Consider the following 7943-nt stretch of genomic DNA (forward strand, 5'->3'; position numbering starts at 1 on the left):
ATATTCTTTACTTATTGATATAGTTAGATTCTATATCAAACACCAAGTCATTATGCAAAAATCAGTATTTGGGAAAATGGAGGATGACTACATCATTATATCACTACAAATTACATCATTACATTACTGCCAAATTACATCATTGATAATAAGAGCTCAGTGGTTGAAATGCTTGGGTGGTAACTAAAAGGTTGGTAGTTCAAACCCATATGGCAGTCTGCTTCATTTTTTTCCCACAGAGATTTACAGCCTTGGAAAATCTATGGAGCAGTTCTACTGTTTATTGGGTTGTTATGACTCTAAACAGAAGTCCTGGTGTGGCGCTGAGGGTTAATGCACCAGACTGCAAAGCCGTTTGAACTGTAAGGTCAGTGGGTCAAGCTCACCAGCTGCTCCTCAGAAACCCTATACAGGGTCGCTATGGGTCGGGACTGACTCGACGGCACTTAACAACAACAACAACAAATGACTCTAAACTGACTAGGCAGCAATGGGTTGGTTTTTCTAACATTCAGATTACATCATAACTGCCAAACAACTGAGAATCACGGCCCTGCCAAGTTGACATGTAAACTTAACTCATACAACCAGCATTACTGTAACCTCACACTCTCCCATTTGTTACTGCCAGATGAGCACTGTTAATGGGGAAAATAATCAGATAGTCCATTTTTTCACTCTTGTTGTAAATGTGAAATGTCAGATAATGAGATAGCTGATAAGTGAGGAGTGGGGGTATTATTTTCTTTAACTTTCATTTTACGAGGCTCAGAGAAGTTACTAACTTCTGAAAGTCACATAAGTGGTGAAATGCCAAGTTTAAAGGTCTGTCTTAAAGTAAAGAACATGAGCGTGCCCTTCCACCGCTTTTCTTTCAAACGTCTCCCATCCTTGTAAGGAGCCCTGGTAGCATAGTGGCTTACCAGGAAGGTCAGTAGTTCAAATCTGCAGGCACTCCATGTGAGAAGGCTAAGGCTTTCTGCTCCCGTAAAGATTTACAGCCTCAGAAACCGTATACAGAGTCACTGTGAGTCAGAACCAACTTGGTGGCCCACAACCACCACCACTGGGTCAGCAACCAACCATCACTTGATACAACTGTCTTTGGCAAAGAAAATATCCATCCCATCATAATCTCTTCATGGCCCTCATGGCCCATGTCTTTCTGCCTCTCCCTGGGCACTGGCATAGAGCCCTACCTGTGACACATGGCAACTGACAGTCACACAACACAGCCCATCCCCTCAAACCCACATGAGATGCTTGACATGCATTTTTCAAACGTTGTAAGCATTTTCCCAAATATTTGAAACATCAGAGTGTAAAGCCTTTGAGGCCAGGTGAGTTCATTCTGAATCACACCTTCTCACTGCTCCCATCATAAAAGATCATCAGTCCATCTGACAGTTCCACCTTCAGTCTTTAAGACAGCAGAAAAGACACTAACAAAATGCTACTGATAATAACTAAAATTATTTTCATTCTTACAACATGCTTGACACTCTTAAATACTTTACATATCTTATTGTTATTAGGTGTTGTTGAGTCGTTTGCAACCCATAGCAACCCTATGTACAACAGAACAGAACAACACCCACTTCCCTGAGCCATCCTCACAATTGTTGCTCTGCTTGAGCCCACTGCTGCTACCACTGTGCCAATCCATCTCACTGGGGGTCTCCCTCTTTTTTGCTAACCTTCCACTTTACCAAGCATAATGTCCTTCTCCAGGGACTGGTCCCTCCTGATAATATGTCTGAAGCATGAGAGACGATGTCTGACCATCTTGGTTTCTAAGGTGCATTCTTGTTTTACTTCTTCCAACACAGATTTGTTTGTTCTTCTGACAGTCCATGTTGTTGTTGTTAGTGCCGTTGAGTCGATTCTGACCCACAGCGACCCTGTATAGGGTTTCCAAGGAATAGCTGGTAAGTGTGACACATTAGCCCACAGCACCACACAGTCCATGGTAACTTTAAAATCCTTATCTAACACCATTAACTCAAATTCATCAATTCTTCTATGGTCTTTCTTATTGATTGTTCAACTTTCACAGATGTATGTGGCTACTGAAAATACATGGCTTGGGTCAGGCACACGTTAGTCCTCAAACTTACACTTTTTCTCTTGAACTCTTTAAAGAGGTATTGTGCAGCAGATTTGCCTCATGCAAAATATTGTTTGAGTTCTTGATTGTTTTATGACTGTTGATTGTAGATCTAAGCAAAATGAAGTCTTCGACAACTTCAACCAATTCCCTATTTATCATGTTACTTATTGGTCCAGTAGCGACGATTTTTGTTTTCTTAACATTGAAGTGCAACCCATACTGAAGGCTGTGGTCTTTGATCTTTATCTTATACCTTGTTTAATCCTTACAGCAACACTTAAAGTATCATTATTGATCCCATTATACAGATGAGACAAAGTGAACCCCAGAAAGACATAGTAACTTTCCTAAGGTACCATAATTGTTGAGTAATAGAGCCAGGATTTGAACCAGTAAACTAACTCCATAACCTGTTTTCAAACTAACACATCACACTTCAACGTGGAAGTATATGGAACATGTAAACACCACCTATGGTTGTTTAAGGCCCCAGTGCGAGCATAAAGGATACTTGTTCAGAATCATAGGCCATGTAATCACATACATGTTTCTAGATTGGTAAACAAACTGATATTTTGTCTTCAGCTACCCAAATGTAACTTGTTGTTGTTGTTTGTTATGTGCCGTGGAGTCAGTTCCGACTCATAGCGACCCTGCACAGGGTTTCCGAGGCTGTTAATCTTTACGGGAGCAGAACGCCTCATCTTTCTTGTGGTAAATATAAATGTTATGAAACATCTGCCATCTTAACATTTTTTACATATACAATTCAGTGATATTAATTAGATTCATCATGTTGTTCATCCATCATCACTATCCATTTCCAAATTTTCTCATCACTCTTGACAGTTCAATGTTCCCAAAGTAGCAAATCTCTTATCCCCTCTCCCTCCCATCTGGCACTGGTAACACCTTTGGTCTCTATACATTTGCCTATTCATTTCACATAAGTGGAACAATACCATATTTGCCCTTTTGTGATTGCATTATTTTACTCAGCATAATGTTCTCAAAGTTCATCCATGTTGTAGCATGTGGCAGGTCTTCATTTCTCTTTACAGCTGAGTGATAGCCTATTGTATGCATGTACCACATTTATTTATCCATTCATGTGTTGTTAGACAGTATGCAGTCCATTACTTTCATGCAGAACCAGCCCTAAATTTTCCCTAGATGAGTTATCTATTATTCACTGTGACACATAACATTTCAGAATTACCAACATCACACAGTATCTCCATGCTAAGTTTTCTTGGCTTGCTCTCTATCTCAGCCTGTCTCACCACTGTTATTGTTATTTCACTAGCTTCCTATTCACTAAGGGGAGCCTTCTTTTTCTCCAAAAACCATCATTTCTCACTTGGTTCCAATCACTGTATTTCTCTGGGGGTGAAGAGGAGAGAAGGAGGCTCATTAGTCACTGATCACACGCATTTCTACATACCACGCCCAGATGTCCAGCATCTTTTAATTGTTCTTCTTTTTTTTTTAATGTTTTATTGTGAATTATGTGATAGTTTACATGGGAGAACATTAACTTTACATTCATCCTATCGCATATCATTTCATTGCTAAGGTTACAATCCTCTCCACGCATCATCAACCAACCACAGGGTATACCCTGCAAGCCATCCCCCCCGGTCATCAGCACACAGCCCCTCTCCCTCTCTGGGTCTAGAGTCCCCAGCCGCTCCATCTCTCCACATCATCGTCTCTGCCTCCATCTCTGGGATCACTGCTTCTCTGGATAGGGTCCCGCTCTCTGCTCTTCTCCCTTGATGGTCCCAGGAACCTCCAACTCCTAGACTGCAAAGTTAATCACTCCCTTCCTTGCTACAAAACATCTACCTTTACATTTCCAACCCTTACAATCAGTCTTACTTGTTCTTATAATGTTTAAACATTGAGTCCCTGATTTTTAGGGTTCCATAAATGTCCAGCTCCAAATCAGAACCCTTGATCTCAAATCCCTTATAAACCTGATCTTCTTCAGTGTTTCTCATCTCAGTAAAATAGTCCCATACTTATCTAGTTTCTTAGATTAAAAACCCTTGCGACTATCCTTGACTGTCCGTTATTGGCTATGCAAAGATATTTGACCATGTGGATGATAACAAACTGTGGATAACACTGAGAAGAATAGGTATTTCAGAATGCTGTTTTGAGCTCATGAGGAACATGTACATAGACCAAGAGGCAGTTGTTCAAACAGAACATAGGGATAAAATCAGGAAAGGTGTGCATCAGGGTTGTATCCTTTCAAGATACAATAATCTGTACTCTGAGCAAATAATCCAAGAAACTGCATTGTATGAAGAAGAACATGGCATCAGGATTGGAGGAAGACTCATTAATAACCTGAGATATGCAGATAACACAACTTTTTTTGCTGGAAGTGAAGAGGACTTGAAATACATACTGATGAAAATCAAAGACTATAGCCTTCGGTATGGACTGCATACTGTAAAGACTATAAAATCATCACAACCACAACTGGACCAATAAAGAACATCATGATAAACAGAGAAAAGATTGAAGTTGCCAAAGACTTCATTTTGCTTGGATCCACATTCATGAAAGCAATCAAGAAATTAAATGACATATTGTCTAAATCTGCCACAAAAGACCTCTTTAATGTGTTAAAAAAAAAAAAAAAAAGCTGTCACTTTGAGGACTAAGGTGCTCCTGACCCAACCCATGGTATTTTCAGTGACCTCATTTGCATATGAAAGTTGGACAATGAATCAGGAAGACTGTAGAAGAATTGATGCATTTGAGTTATGGTGCTAGCAAGGAATATTGAAAGTACCATGGACTATCAGAAGAACAAACAAGTTTGTCTTGGAAGAAATTAATTAGAATGCTCCTTTGAAGCGAGCATGGTGAGACTTTGTCTCCTGTACTTTGCACATGTGGTCTAGAGGGACCAGACCCTGGAAAAGAACATCATGCTTGGTAAAGTGGGGGGTCAGTGAAAACGAAGAAGACCCCCAACAAAATGGATTGACAGAGTGCCAGCAACAATGGCTTCAGTATAACACCAATTGTTATACAATAACACAGGACTGGGCAGTCTTTCAATTGTTGTGCATGGGGTCGCTATGAGTTGGAACTGACTGGAGGACACCACTGTGTTACTACCATCATGCCTCATAGATACTACTACACTAGCTTCCTCACTGTTCTCCCAGCTTTCACCTTTGGCCAACTACAGTCTATTTTTCAAAAGCAGCTACATTAATTCTTTTACAGTGGAAATCACATTACAACATTTCCCAGCTCAGAAGTCTCCAATACTTGTCATCACATTTAAGATAAAATCTGTGACTTTATCCACTGCCTACAAGCCCAGTTGGTCCCTGACTGCTTCTTCAATTCCTAACCCTATCTTTTTGCTCATTGTGCTTCGGCCTCACTGTCCTCCTTGCTCTTTCTGAAACATCTCCTGCCAAAGTGTCTTTGCACTTGCTATTCCCTCTACCTAGAATATCTTTCCCCATGATATTCACATGGCGTCCTCCTTCACTTCATTCAAGTCTCTGTTCCAATGTCCACCTCCACAGTAAGGTCTTCCTTGAACACCAAAGCCAAACAGTATTCTTCTTCCATCACTTTCTATTACATTACACAGCTGTAAACATTTTTTACCTTCGAACAATTTTTTTCTTTCTTTCTCCCCCACTAGACTAGAAACCTCATGAAGGCAGCTTGTTTACCTTCATCACCATCTACCTTCAATGCCTAGAACAGTGTGTGGCACATCATAGGAACTTAATAAATATTTATTGAAAACATGTTGTTGTTGTTGTTAAGTGCCATCGAGTCGGTTCCGACCCATAGCGACCCTGTACAGGGTTTCTGAGGGTGTAAATCTTTACAGGAGTAGAAAGCCTCATCTTTCTCCCGCGGAGCAGCTGGTAGTTTCAAACCACTGACCTTAAGGTTCGCAGCCCGATTCGTAACCACTACGCTACTATGAGTGCATATTATATATGCGAGCATCTAAAGAGACTGTTTCTGCTAGGAGCAGGAATAAGGGAGTGATAAAATAGTCTTTCTCTTCAAACTCCTTACTGTAGGGTAGAAAGGGCTTCATCACCTGGCCCCTCCCAGCTTTCTGACCTCTCATCTGTCATCATGCCCATGGTCCCCCTGCCCACCCAAACCCATATACTCTGCCCTAGCCCAGGGTTCCTGATTTCTGTTCTCCAAACAGGCCCGCTCTGACACCCCTCTGGATAGTGTACTGACCCACTGCTTTCATTTGCCTTCATTCACAGATGTGAGCAGCCTCCTGACACCTGAGGAAGAGCTGCCTACACCCCTGCTCTGACACCAGCACCTGCCAAAGAGTTCTGTTAACATGCATCAAACTGCATTGTAATGATCTATTTTCTGATTTGATTCCCTTACTAGACAGTGGGTCCAAGGAAAGTGACCTTGTTTTTTTGTTTTTGTTTGTTTTTTTATTTAAATGTTTCCCCCTCTCTCAGGACTGAGCCTGGTTCTTATCAGGAATTAAAATCTTTGATAAGCAAGTGATTCAATCAATTAAATCAACTAGGATTCCTCTTAAATTCATGTCTTTCTCTGATGTTCTGCTAATGTCATTCCTCTGCTTGAACAAAATACCTCTCTAGGATAGCTCAAAATGAGCACTAGTTTTACACAATGAACTAAATTTTGGATCTTCTCTAAGCATCTTTCAAAGTACAGTTCTGAATATGGCATGTCCCTGCTCAGATGCTTTCCATGGGTCCCTAGCATCTAACTGAATAAACCCATTAACATAGGCTTTGAGGTCCTCAACCTGCGTCTCCAGACTTAACTTCTAGTTAGTGTCCATCATGTTCTTGGTACCCAGACAAACCTAAACCTAAGTTCCCAAACACAACTATATATATAGGATCACTGCTTCTCTGGATAGGGTCCCGCTCTCTGCTCTTCTCCCTTGATGGTCCCAGGAACCTCCAACTCCTAGACTGCAAAGTTAATCACTCCCTTCCTTGCTACAAAACATCTACCTTTACATTTCCAACCCTTACAATCAGTCTTACTTGTTCTTATAATGTTTAAACATTGAGTCCCTGATTTTTAGGGTTCCATAAATGTCCAGCTCCAAATCAGAACCCTTGATCTCAAATCCCTTATAAACCTGATCTTCTTCAGTGTTTCTCATCTCAGTAAAATAGTCCCATACTTATCTAGTTTCTTAGATTAAAAACCCTTGCGACTATCCTTGACTGTCCGTTATTGGCTATGCAAAGATATTTGACCATGTGGATGATAACAAACTGTGGATAACACTGAGAAGAATAGGTATTTCAGAATGCTGTTTTGAGCTCATGAGGAACATGTACATAGACCAAGAGGCAGTTGTTCAAACAGAACATAGGGATAAAATCAGGAAAGGTGTGCATCAGGGTTGTATCCTTTCAAGATACAATAATCTGTACTCTGAGCAAATAATCCAAGAAACTGCATTGTATGAAGAAGAACATGGCATCAGGATTGGAGGAAGACTCATTAATAACCTGAGATATGCAGATAACACAACTTTTTTTGCTGGAAGTGAAGAGGACTTGAAATACATACTGATGAAAATCAAAGACTATAGCCTTCGGTATGGACTGCATACTGTAAAGACTATAAAATCATCACAACCACAACTGGACCAATAAAGAACATCATGATAAACAGAGAAAAGATTGAAGTTGCCAAAGACTTCATTTTGCTTGGATCCACATTCATGAAAGCAATCAAGAAATTAAATGACATATTGTCTAAATCTGCCACAAAAGACCTCTTTAATGTGTTAAAAAAAAAAAAAAAA

Source organism: Chrysochloris asiatica, unplaced genomic scaffold (genome assembly GCF_000296735.1).
Source record: "Chrysochloris asiatica unplaced genomic scaffold, ChrAsi1.0 scaffold00203, whole genome shotgun sequence".
NCBI classification, from domain to species: Eukaryota; Metazoa; Chordata; class Mammalia; order Afrosoricida; family Chrysochloridae; genus Chrysochloris; species Chrysochloris asiatica.